General features: G+C 37.5%; 1 protein-coding gene across 1 annotated transcript in view; it reads left to right on the forward strand.

The window, feature by feature from the left end:
• Nucleotides 1-5,678: 5,678 nt before the first annotated feature.
• The window catches only part of insyn2ab (inhibitory synaptic factor 2Ab), a 42,004-nt gene continuing 33,719 nt past the window's right edge, over nucleotides 5,679-13,963 (forward strand). The window contains exon 1 of the mRNA XM_053510346.1: nucleotides 5,679-5,864. The gene's annotated coding sequence lies outside the window, so the exon portion shown is untranslated. The remainder of the gene's footprint in view (nucleotides 5,865-13,963) is intronic.

A 13,963-nucleotide genomic window follows, 5' to 3' on the forward strand; every position in this document is an offset into this window, starting at 1 on the left:
TATGTAGAGGGAATTGGGGCATGCGCAGATGAAATGTGCATTTAGAGATGCGTGATTAGAGATGCACAGTGGAGTTGAAAAGAGGTACTCGGTGTGTTCGCTGGAAGTGTGGAAGTTTGACTAATAAAAGGCGACTAAGCAAAGTTCTAAGCTTGGTGTATGTCTGCCTTCCACTAAGAAAACCCATTTACAAGAGACTGGAGACTCCTCTCATAGCCCCTTTGACATTTCTGGTGGAAGCAGGTTTGGACGATTTGGGCGCGTGAGTGAACTCTCTCTTCGGCGCACCTACAGTATATTGAGTTTAAGAGTTTAGCTGTGCGTTCACAGCCCGTGTTACACTTCTGTTCATTGTGGGCATTCGCTTATGCACAGCTTCCTTAAGGTCCCACCAACGCATTTTAATAGAGTTGAGGTCTAGACTTTGACTTGACCATTCCAAAACCTTCATTCTATTATTTTTCAGCCATTCTGTTGTAGATTTACTTGGTGTGCTTCGGATATTTAAAGACACAGGGGCAGCTGTTTAGAAATCGGTTTTGCAAGAGCAGTATCGTGAAGTACATTTGCAAAACCCATCAAAGACCATGACAAAATCATCCCAGGAAAACAAGAACAGGACTTCCCTCTGCTGCAGTGGAGAAATTCTAACAGCATCTAAGATTAGCGCTGTTATAAAGGCTTTACAGCCTTCAGCATTGTTTTACAATTTAGAAATAAGTAAATAACAAAGGACCATGAAATTAGAAGGTCTGTCCAAAATTTTCACTGGTAGTCCTTATATATACATATCCCTACTTTTTTTCCCCTACTTGTCCTCTATACCTTTTACCCTGTTCAGGGCCTGAGTCCCATTCTAGGAAACTCTGGGCGTGAGACAGGGTACACACCCTGGACTTGGGCATGAGACAGGGTACACCCTTGACATTGCAGGGTACACACATTCACTCACATGCTACAGGCAATTTGGCTATGCTAATTAGTCTAATCTGCATATTTTTGAACTGCACCCGAGAAAAACCCACAAAACGGGGGAGAACATGCACCTATTTAACATACACTATCCGGCACCTTCATTTGTCTTAGCCTCTCATCTCTGACAGGTTTTTAGAGCTTTCAACAAGTAATTCTCTTCTTCCTGTAGAGAAGAGTGATTGGTGAGCAAATTATGCCCCTCATAAAAGAAGGAATGCAGCCAAATATGCTCCGGAATTCCGTAGGCCAGGAGTGGGCTTTGGATGAAATGAGCCTTCACTTAAAGTGACATTCTGACAAGGATTATATCCAGAAGTACTCACTAAGCTTGCATGAAAATGCCAGGTGTCTGTATCTTCCCTCAGAGACTTTGCAATTTATCTCAATCATCTGATTCTTGAGTTGACAGCTGGACAGAGGTTTTGTGCTGCAGTAGACAAATCAGATCAACCAGAATCCATTGAATTGGGTAAGCCAAATTGACTGCAACCGAATGTTGCGAAGTGTAAAAGAGACTTCAACAATGACCAATTGTAAACTGGCCGCTCTGGTGAAGTACTCATCTGGAAAGTATTCAAGCCATAGATGGGGGTCTCATTGGTGCTGTTACCATATCCAATAGCACTACAAAGACAAAGGCCTCTTGCCTGTATTGTTTATTAGGGTCTAAACTAAACCACAGTAAAATACCCATATCCTGTGCTTCAAGTCTCGTCTGCTCTGCCCAAATATCACAAACATCCCAGACATCCCTGAATCACAAGGCAGAACTATAATCATGGTTATAATTGATTGCTTCTTGGAATCATTACCTGGGATTCCTATGTAATTTAAAGCCTTTTACTCAACAAAACAAGGTGACGTTTCTCAACTTCTTCTTCTGAGTTGAGTACGGCCAGAATTTCCTAGGCCACTCCACCCCCCCATCCAAACTATTTCAGTATGTACTTGGCTAAAAAGTTCTCCTGTTCCCCTTTCAAGTGAATTCAAGTGGCACAGCTTCTTGCATGGTTTAGCTGCAAGAAGCCTGAAAGAGATTGCCAGGAAAACAATAGTTTTACATGTAGTCTCAGAAATTAGAAAAAAAAAAAACAACAACACCAACCTGGCTGTCATGTGTGGCTGTCAACTCAGGACATGCACAATACTGTAAGAATCTTAATAGCTAAAGTAATCATAGGATCACCAGCACCACAGCAGATTAGCACCATCATGTCATATTTCTTGTCTTAAACCTGTCTCTGAACCACTTGCAATAGACATTCACTTCTTGACTCCATGTAAACCCCTCCTCAAAGAAGGGCAACCAGCATACCAGGTCAAAAGGTATGCATAAATTAGTACACCTCGTTCAGTAGGAGGCCTATGACAGCGCTTTTCCTGTTATAGCAGCACATTATATATTTGATCCTTTATTCCCATCAAGAGTTTCATGCCACACACTGAACATTCTGGTCCTGGGGGTAGGACATGTAAAAGTTCAGTTCCTTGAGGGAGCTCTTCTGAGAAGAAAAGGAAGGTAAAAAGTTGGGGATTTCCCCTTTAAACTCAATTGCCCATAATTTATCACAGCCTACAAATATGGCTACGATGGACTACAGTACCCTGCACTGTAATTTATTGGTATGCTTAAAATTACCAAGTCGCTAACACCGCACACCGTTCCACTTTAGATACTGTACATACAGTACCTACATTAAAGGAACCTCTGCACCTTGGCAGAGCATGTTTTAAGAGCTAGAAAAATGAGAGTACAAAGAATTGGAACCTTATGAGTCCCTAGAATCTGATTGAAAAACACAGGTCTAACCAAGAACTTAATATGCGAAAAAAAAATTGAAGTTAATTTAAAGTGATTTCATTTTTAGAGGACTAAAGGGCCTTTGTTATAAATTGGGATGTTAATTTATCTAGTACAAAATGTATAAATGCAGTGTAAACACCATGTTAACACCACTGAAATAATAGGAATAATAGTTTGGATACTTTGGTTTTTAAAGAGATGACCGCACTGGATCTCCAGACAGATTCACTCCAGAGGATTTTGCTGAAGAGCTGCTCCACAGCTACAACTTAATGTCCTGAGGGGGAAAAAAACAGTAAACATCTTTCTTCTTTTTCTTGGAATCACTTCTGGATGTCTTTACCATGGAGTTCTCCATCTCCCTTAGCTAAGCAGCCGAGACACTAACAGACAGGAAGTGAGAAGCAGCAGAACCTTGTCCTCTGCTTTTAGCACAAATTAATAGGGCTCCCAGAGACATCTGACAGATAGCATTGCTAAAACCCTCCCATAAGGGCCATGCAGAGTTTTTTTTTGTGAACGAATAATAATCATTTTAAGATACTTTCTACATACTCACCATTAGGTTTCTGACCTGACATGTGGAATGCCTGGGCTTGGTTCTCAGCCACTGGATGCAGGGCATCCTTAGTGCTGGTCAGAAACATAGATAAAAAGTGAGGCTTGAATCAGGAAGGGCACTCGGTGTGGCAGCTCCTTAACAATGAAAGTCCAACTCCACACTATATGGTCTTTACATTAGCTATTAATATGCAGTGTATTAAATAACACATTTCTGGAAAAGCCCTCATGTGAATACAGTTCCCTCGAAATAAAAACACAACATGGTTCTGCAATGGTTCTTTTAAAAATGTAAAGTTTCATTGGGCCTTTTAAAATAAAGTTTCTGCGATTTGAATCATTTATTTCGAGGGGGTGTCAGAGGGGCCAGCATACATCCTATTTGGTTACACAGCAGATACATCACATATGTACAGGACTGTTGAAAATATAATTACTTATTTGAAGTTATGTAGTTAATTTTGGTGCTTGACTGCTGGTGTACTGTAGGTAGCTATTAAAAATTGAAAAATTTAGCTTTGTGCTGCGTTGTCACAAAGGCTGGTGTCACCCAGTGCAGTAAATCATGCCGCCAACCTACAGTACCTTAAAGCGCCTATCAGACCCTGCTCTGCCCCACGGACCCTCAAAGCCTCCAGCTTGGTTTGATTTGGCACCACATCTCTCAGGATACAAGAAAGACATTTATGTGTGAACTTGCCCTGACGGTCTGACTTTCTCCAACCAAAGACTAAAAACCTACATCAAATACGTAGTACTCTTAGTCTTAGATTTAGTGAACTAGCATCAGGGTGTATTTTTATCGAGACAACAAACAAGATGTATATATGTCGTTTTGGATAAGGGTGTATGAATGTAAATTTATTTTAGTCATTATAGTGACCTCTCTAGCCATACTTCAAAACTCCTGCCAGTCTCTTATATCCTAATTTTTTTTAAACCATCTTTCCAACCATTCAATCTAATTATTTTTTTCCAGCTCTTTTTTTCCCCACACTGGTAATAGCATTTTAATAAGAGGCAGAGGAGCGTTTCCTTTTTCATTGAGGGCTCCAAGGAGTTAATTGACAGGCAAGTAGAGAAGGCTCCTTGGCCTGATTAGATACATGTTGGTGGTCCATACAATTTTTTTTCCTGTCTACAGAGCTAGAGACAGGAGATTTTCCAGTGAGCAGATATTTTACTGAAACATGAAGGGGACATTACTTTACTTTATATAAAAAAAAAGGTTCTAACTTTAAAAGGAGGTAAGTAATGTATTGTAAATGAATATGAAAATGGTATTTGAAATGCACAAATAACATGTTCTAAATGGATACAAATACAGAACTGAATAGCTAAATAGGGCATCTGGATCGTATATTGTATATATAAACCCGTAATATCTAGGATATTTTTTTCATCGCTGTAATTCTTTATATTTGCCAAAACCTTATTATATTTAAGCTGTTTGGATGTTGTTTAAAAAGTGAAGATAAACAATCCCTCTCAGACGAATTCTGTAATCAGAATGGTGCTTTAAACAATGTCATGCATGAGGGGTGTGTGTATGTGTGTGTGTGTTGTGAAACATGGGTAAAGATGATGTTGATCCATTCCACTGTTAATGTTTAGTCACATAGCAGACACGCATTAATTAACAGTCAAATTACTGCTATGTTCACCTTTCATCTTTCTGCTGTCTCTCTCTCTCTCTTTCAATGTCTTTTTCTAATAAGTTGAAGTCAATCAGACAATGCAGAAGACAAACACACAAGCACACACACACACACACGTATGCACATTTCTCTCCTCCCTGTTCAGTGATTATATAACTGCTTACTGATCAACGCATGCTGACTAGTATGAGTCTGGACTTCCCCAGAGCGCTCTCTCTCTCTCTCTCTCTCTCTCTCTCGTTCACATCCACACGTCTTCTCCTCCTCCTCTTTCTCACACTTCCCCCTCTCTATCTCTTCATCCCATAACCCTTTCCAACTCCATCTCCTGTTCTGCCTCCCTGTCCACCCCCTTCCTTTTTACCTCTCTTTCTTACATACACAAGACTGCAGCAGTGGGAGAGAGAGAGAGAGAGAGAGAGAGAGAGCCTCCGTGAATCCGTGCATGAGTGTGTGTGTGTGTGTGTGTGTGTGTATGTGTGTGCGTATGTGGCGTGTGCCTAGACCGTGTGGATGTGTGAGACACCCTCAGTGATGTGAGAACCTGAGTGAGATATCCTGGACTTTTCTGGAATTTAAACCTTTCTCCCAAGCTTCTTCAAGCAGATCCTCACTCTGACACTTTCATCTGCTGTGGATGTGCAACATCATTCGTATCTTCGCACTCTGACACGCACACACACACATACTTTCTGCAGCATGTACGTGTATTTGTGTGCGTAAGGCACAGTTCTGGCACCACCTCGAGCAACACTGCGAGTGTCTCTGCTCCTTGAGCTTCCCCAGAGTGATGCGTTAAGTGAACGGAGATGTCCCAGCGCAACGGGAGGCTGCAGCTCTCGCTCCGCTCTCATGCTTCTCTCAGGGTGAGTGTGCCTGCGTTTCTCTCTTCTGCTTGCAATCAGACATGAGAACAGTGCAGCTGATGCGGACTAGCAGATGTCCGAGCAGTTAGTGAGTAAGTGCTTGAGACAGAACTGCTCAGCTGATGGTTATGTACCTTTCCTTTGCTCAGTGAGTTAGTCATTCTACTGAGTCATGCTTATTCTGTTCCCGTAGATTTGTTTTCAGTATCAATAACCACTTGAATTCTCTTACACATCCAAATATATGCACAATTAAAAATTGCTGAATTGGTGTTATTAGCAGAAACACTGATGATCTATTTGAGAGATTTCGTAACCATTCAGTCCCAGGTAATGGATTACCTGTGCTGACATTTATTATTATCTGATTGCTTTTTATTATTATTTATTATGAAATTACATTTTCAAGCAATTATTTTGTTTCTAATAGCTAATATACAATATATGTTTTTTAAATATGTACTCCAAAAGGCTGCATTCTAAAAACTCAAATTGTTATAATGCCACTGGTTCCACAGATTAAATCGAGAAAGAATTGTTTGGATTCAGTAATATCCTGAAGCACATAGAGGTTGCTGGAGCCAACTCTGAGTGATGGCAGCTTTACTGGAACATTTACCAATACAGAATGGCTATGTGCGCGTGTGCATGTGTGTGTGTGTGTGTGTGTGTGTGAGAGAGAGAGAAAGAGAATAAGAAAGAAAAAAAATTCCAGATTGTCACTGCCTGAGCATGTGATATCTTTTCTCTATGATAGAATGATATGGCTTTTCCATATGCGACAGCGGCTTATATACTTTACACAGAAAATAACTTCCCCAGCGTCTTTGCTCACATACTGTACATGCCAATACCATATTACTTTCCAAGCTCTTTCCCATGAGGACATAAAACTCACCTCTATTTCTCCTTATCCTAAACCATCTCTCTCTCTCTCTCTCTCTCTCTTTCTCTCTCTCCTCCCCTCCCTCACTCTGGTGGTTTCCTGCTCTCCAAAAAGCTGATGTATTTGGAGACTTCTTATTATCCTTTTTACTGTCACATATTTCAAATGTCCATCTCTGGTAGAGTAACAAGGTTGTGTAAAATGAATTACGTCTTACAGTCAAAACTCATGTGAGAAGCCCCCACTATAGTTCCTTGACCATTAACACCATTAACTTTAAACGCAGTTTTATATGTGGTGAATTAAAAACAAGAAATAATTACTGATATAATAATAAGTTATTATACAAATATGTACAGACTTGATTATTCATCTATTACAGTATAATCTTTCTTCCTTATGTATTCATTACTTCTTTTATTACAGTATGTCTTCATCTATACATAGTCACTTGGAATTGCTGGGGTTCCACCTTTCTTGTCTATTAGTATTCGTTTAATTTTTTAGCAGGATTAGCTCCGAGATTCTGATTCACATCCTTCCCTGCCGAGCAGTTGTAATAACAGCTATTTGATCCTACTGTGCTCATCTTTACTTTGAAACTGTAGTCTGCCAAAAAAGGTGGCTAATCCCATGTCAGAAAGACCATCATGATATTAGCACCAAGGGAAAATAAAAACAAAGTCAGTTGATTCCTACCTAGCAGAAAGAGTCAGGAAATACTCATCCATTTGTGAGGCTTAAGGTATTTGCACAAAAGCAGCTCCTGAATTAGGCACTGGGGCTATAAAGCCAGTACTGCTGGATATGCAGCTACAGTAGGTCTGATCAGATACCAGATGCCAAAACCCAGATATACTGTACTGTACCTGAAAGTCAAGTTGGCAATTCAGTTACCAGGTATCGGTTCCCTGTTATTATCTATCTAGGAACCTCAGTAGTACAACTAGGGACCGTGGAGGCCAACAGTGACCAGTTGTATTTATTACCGTTTCTACTACCATGGTTGGACCACCAGTCGAAATTTACACATGCATTTATGCACTACGGGAGCACCAATATGGAAACACCAATTAACCTTGGTGTCTTTGGAATCAACCATCCTGCCCAAGCTTCCTTATTATTTGATTAAATTGATCCGTGAATATTATTATCTATAAATATTATCTAATTGCCTTACTATTGCAAAGCTGTTAACGTAGCATTAGTAGCGGTAGGTCAGAAGCTGTCTTTGAAACTTTCCTATTTACTGCACTGTTTTGGTAGCTAGACAGACTAAGGATCAAGCAAGCTTCATATAGCCTATTTCAATCCAGCAGGATTTGAAGTGTAGTTGCATTTCTCTGGATTGTTCTCTTAAATGTTTTTTTTTTTTTTTATGCTAGCACTTATATATCACTAACACTTTTCATAACAGTACGTCTGGATACACATCTAAACTAACTGGAGGCTCATGTAATTTAGGAAGTGTGATTGTGTTATTTCAATAGATTCATATTTAGACTGATCTTCATTTATGTGTGAGCAAAAAAACGGCAACAAATGCAGTGTGACATAAGGGCTCACATTTTACCCGCCTCTAAGACAGCTGGTGTGAAATGATGGAAGAATAACTAGTGCATGTGGCCCTCATCAGAAATGTGTCCAGTTTAAATTGGCGTAAAGGGATTCAGCGGATGGCATAACATCGTCTTGGAATGAGAGTGACCCCAAAATTACACAAGATGCGTCACTTAGGGGTGGGCATATACTTAACTTAATGCATCTGCAAAGTGGCAGCTACGTGTATACTGAATTCACTCTGCACTGCCAATTCCCTAGTCTTAAATTAACACTACGCTCAAATAAACTCTGAAAGTGTTAAACCATCACCAGGGAATTCACTGGGTGCTTGACAAAAAAATGTATAAGATAATAATAATAATAATAATAATAATAATAAAGGCTTCTGTTGTGCAACATCATATATGACAAAGGCAGTATAAGGTGATTAATAAAACTAGAGCTGTGCTTTGATTTCTATTATTATTCACTATTATTGACAATCTAAAAGTACTGCATTACCTATAATAATTAGTGTATGAAGGTAACCTTCAAACTTACCGAAATTTTGCATATACTGTACTGTATACTGAAACAGAAACAATTTGAATAGGAACTACCATAGCTCATGTGTATGTATAGTATATTCATGCTGCTGTATAGAGAAAAACATGGGATGAAATCAATGAAGATTACACACTTCTAAGGATTCCAGCTGCTTGGTGAGAGTGATTCACCATTTCTATCACTCCAATCTATAGTGTTTGTTGCATATGTTACTGGTATGTGCTGTTTTAGTGGCATGTGCATAAAAACAACTATACAAAAGGGTACAATCTTGTCATACAAACATGATGGGTTGCTACAGCTGAGTTTTGTCCAGCAGTGATTACAAAACAGCTCAATAAATCACGACATGAGACAATACAGCAACGCATAAACAGTCTATTTATTTAGTCATTTTTCTGGTTATGTAAGAGTATCATTAATCTGCAAATATCCTTCTATGAAACTGCAGGTTGTACAGTCATGGCTTTTTCTTAAACAACTAACTTAAATAGTGTTTTTATTGATACTATTTTCAGTAAAAGATTTGATTGTGTGATTTCAATTTATTTTTATTGTGTTTTAGTTTTACTATCTTTTACAATTTGGTAATGCTCAATTTGTCACTACTTTGTTTACATAAACATTTGTGTATCTACATATACAAACAATCTCTTATCATACCTAAATAATTTAATGTCATTATCTAGATCCAGGTAAAGGTTCACACTGAGCTAACTTTTGAGCTTTAACTTCTCTTTTTTATGGCAGTGCTTGTTGGATTTTAGTTTGGTCGACCATGTGGAATAAGCTTAGTGCAACCCTAGCTTGAGAAATCATTACATTTTTGGCTAGACTAAGGTTTAATGCTACTGCATCATCAACACAGTCTGGTGAAGGGGGAGAGATCAGCCTGAGCCACTCTTACATCACCTGCGCTAGGGGATTTTGGATGAAAAATAAATCAGGGAGAGGATTAGATACATTATGTCTAATGGAGAGAGAGAGGGGCATCATATTACTCTAAATTGCTATGCTTCATAGTAGGATTAAAAAAAAAAAAAAGCGACTTTATGCACATGCAAAATGAGGCTACTGTAAATGAACATCAACAAAAGTAATTACATTTTGCTGAAATTTGCCAATTCTTTTATTGTAAACAGAATAATTTCTTTAGTGCAACTACTATATAGATGTACAAATTAAAGCCGGGATAAAGAGAAGCATTTCACTTTCAACGCACAGGGATAGCTTTTGATGAGTATAAGAAATTAAAAAGAGAAGTGAGTTAAATAAATAAATAAATATATGATATTATTGTTAGTTAAGTCTTTTGCCAAGAATACTTCTTAAAGCCCATGACAGTAAAGCAGTTAAATCCCTTTAAAATCTAAAATAGAATTAAATAGAATTTTCAATATGAGAGAGAAAAGGGGATGAATTATACACGCTTAAAGTCAGCAAAGTGCCTTTAAAACTAAAAACAAATACAAAAAAAACAACAACAACAGAACAACAACAACAGCAACTACTAAGGCAACGCAAGTGATAGCAATAATATATTCTGTCAGAATAGGAAATGAGAAGCAGTTATGATGAGAAAGGAAGAGAGAAAAAAAAGAAAAAGAAAAATCTATTCTTCTGTAAAATAAATAGCTGGGGCTGACCTGCTATGAAGATGATGAGTGAGACCCATTTTAAAATGAATGGGTGGGGACAACCTGCTTTTTATGTTCATTGTGTATAGAAATAGATGACTGTTTGCCCTTTTAAACACAGATACAATAATATATATATATACACATACAGTGAAACCTCAGATTACGAGTAACGCGGCTTCCGAGTGTTCCGCAAGACAAGCAAAGATTTTTAATACATTTTGACTGGAAAAATAAGCAAGTCTTGGTTTATGAGCACCGAGTATCACGCATGCGCTTCTTGTTTTGACGCCGAGCATCACGTGATCACAACTGAGCCAACGGTTTTCTCTTGCGCTGTGGAATTGTGGGTAATCGTCTCCCCTGCTGGGTCTTAGTGCTCGTCTCTTACTGGTATAATCAACATACGTGCGCCCGTGTACTGTTTTCTATAACACTGTGACCGCCTGTGTGTAAAACATCTATCATTTTGTGTTTGTAAGCACGTGTGTGCGCATGTGAAGCAAAAGAAAATCTCATTAGAGGTTAAAAATCCATTTTCTCCCTCAGCCTCTCTGTTTCAGCCTGTGTGAGCTCATGTGTGCGCGTGCGTAATTTGACACCGTGCCGGGTCACTTTCTCTCCCACTCTCGCTTTTACTGTGTGTGCGTTATGTGTGTGTGTTTCTCTCTCTTGCGCTATGGAGTGTGTGCGTTATGTGTGTGCACGCACGTAATTTGACACCGTGCCAGTTCATACACACTCTCTTTCTCTCTCTCTCCTTTACTGTGCATTATGTGTGTGCGTTATGTGTATTTTTTTTCTCTCTTGCATTCCCTCTCTGCTTCACACACACACACACAAAGACACTAAAGTTGACAGAGAGAGAGAGAGAGAGAGAGAGATTGTGTGAACCGGCACTTTGTCAAATTATGCACGCACACACACATAATGCACACACTCTGCAGCGCAAGAAAGAGAAACACACACACACACACATGCATAAAAGGAAACACTTATCTGTCTGGATTTATTTTTACTTTATATTTTACTATGAATTTTTTTTTGTGTATTTATTTTTTTGGGCTGTGAAATGAATTCTTTGAATTTCCATTATATCCCATGGCAAAATTTGCTTTGGTTTATGAGTGTTTTGGAATATGAGCCCACTTCCAGAACGATTTATGCTCGTAATCCAAGGCTATATATATATATATATATATATATATATATATATATATATATATATATATATATTTTTTTTTTTTTTCTATATTTACAAATTCACAGATAGAGTCTTTGCTTAAAGTGACTTTACATGTAATATGTAGTATATGTACTATACTGTCATCTAATTAATTTAACTATTTAGGATTAAGTTTAATGCAGGGTTCATGTAAATACTATAATAACTCATAGCATAAAATGACGGTTGTGCACTGGATGTTGCTGCACAAATAAAAATACAAATGAATGATACATATTGGGTAAATAATGTGTTTTATAAAGGGGATAATACAAAAAAAAATTATAAATAAATGATTTCTTTTACCCGTTATCCTAATTCAAAAATAGCGCTACCTTACTGGTGTGCCACAAGCATGATGTTAATTGGATTATCAAATCAATTAATCAATCAGCCTTTGCCATCTGCTTACAGTAGATAACAGATGGTTTTAGCAAATGAGAGATAGGTGAGACTGCAAAGGCTGATAAAAGCCTTAGGCAGACCTTGTACCAAAGTTAGCACCTACATGAAATTCTGTTATAGTTATACATCTAACTTTCTTCACTGGATGCATGATCTCATTTTAATGGATTTGGCCAGTGGTGGCTTAATTGGTTAAGGCTGTGGGTTACTATTTAAAAAGTCGGGGGTTCGAGCCCCAGCACCACCAAATTGCCATCGTTGAGCTCTTTATAAAAGGCCCTTAACCCATCAGGGGTGCTGTAAACTGACTGAACCTGTAGTCTGACCCCAGCTTCCTAACTGGGAAGCAAAGTACATATTTATTTTATATTATATATATATTTTATTATATTTCTATATTTACAGATTCACAGATACTCTAGAGAGTAGATTAGACATTTTGAGTAAATTGCTCCAGTCATTGCTTATAGTGACTTTACATGTACTGAAATGTATATATTTATTTAATATTATAATATTATATATTATAAAAAACATATTATTGTTCTTCTTCTTCTTCTTCTTATTATTATTATTATGATACTAATTTGCTATACCATATTTTGCAACATACAATACTGTCTGTTTATAATTTTAAACAACAAAACAGAATTATTGGTTCCAGCTATATAGTGAGGATATGTACAGTATAGATGGGCTTATACAATGAAAATTAGACATCTAAAGACACTGCAGCTGCTGAGCAGATAAAACATGGCAGTTGATGCACTAAGTGATTATGTTGTCCAGAGGTCATCTTAACTGATGTTTGTTGAATTATGTGTCGAATGTCAAAAACAACTAAAAATTTAACTAGCGATTTCAGATATGCAGTAATATATTGCATGGGCTTTCAGTTAGAGAAATGACTTAATAGAATACATTTGTTACTGCATCCACTGCCATAAGTAACACGGCCACAAGTTATAGGATTGCTCATATCATATAAAATCATATAATTTGGATGGTGAATTGACTCAGGAAAGTTCTATCGGCTTGTTCTTCTTTCCATTTTTCAATTGACGTCTGTGCTGTTTCATATATTGCAAGCATTATTTACTTCATAACAAATAGAACAGTATATTAAAGGGTACTTTATTCATTCTTGATTCTTTTCAACATGAATGCAAGTACACTGCGAAAATCTTTGGCTATGAATCAAGAGCTTTATTGGACCAGTACAGAAAACATATGCTGAAACACTCTAAAGGCTTTCCAAGGTGCTTCACAGTAACACAAGGACACCATGTTATTATAATTGCAAGAGAAATATTTGCCTTCTCATCCAGGAAGCACCAGAAACATAAGTGAAATATGGTTCCCGAGAAATTGTAAAGATTTTTCATACAAAGAGTATAAAACAAATAGTGACTATACTTTCAAAGTATGTTCTATTAATTTACTTAAATTACTACGTAGTTTCCTTAAAAGTTTAATTGCTAAATAATCTGTTTCATTATATAAGCAGTTAATTTTGTATTTGACATTTCCATGACATCATCACAATTTATTTTAAATATTTAAATCTAAATCCAAATAGGTTCTGAAAGTTTGGCGTTTAAAATCATCTCAGTCAAATGCTAAGGTGAAATCTTGGTCATTCTGGGATATGATTATTACATACACTAAGTATTATTACTAAGATTTCTTTCCTGAATCTCCCTTGAAGTATTCGGTCTCACAGAGTTAATATTCATCTGTGTTTCACTTCAACTCCTGGGGTTACATTTAAAATAAACTACAAATTGCATGTTAAAATAAAATGTGGCAGCACAGTGGAGTGGAGTTTTGTTGCAAT

Source organism: Clarias gariepinus, chromosome 13 (assembly GCF_024256425.1).
Source record: "Clarias gariepinus isolate MV-2021 ecotype Netherlands chromosome 13, CGAR_prim_01v2, whole genome shotgun sequence".
Lineage (NCBI taxonomy): Eukaryota > Metazoa > Chordata > Actinopteri > Siluriformes > Clariidae > Clarias > Clarias gariepinus.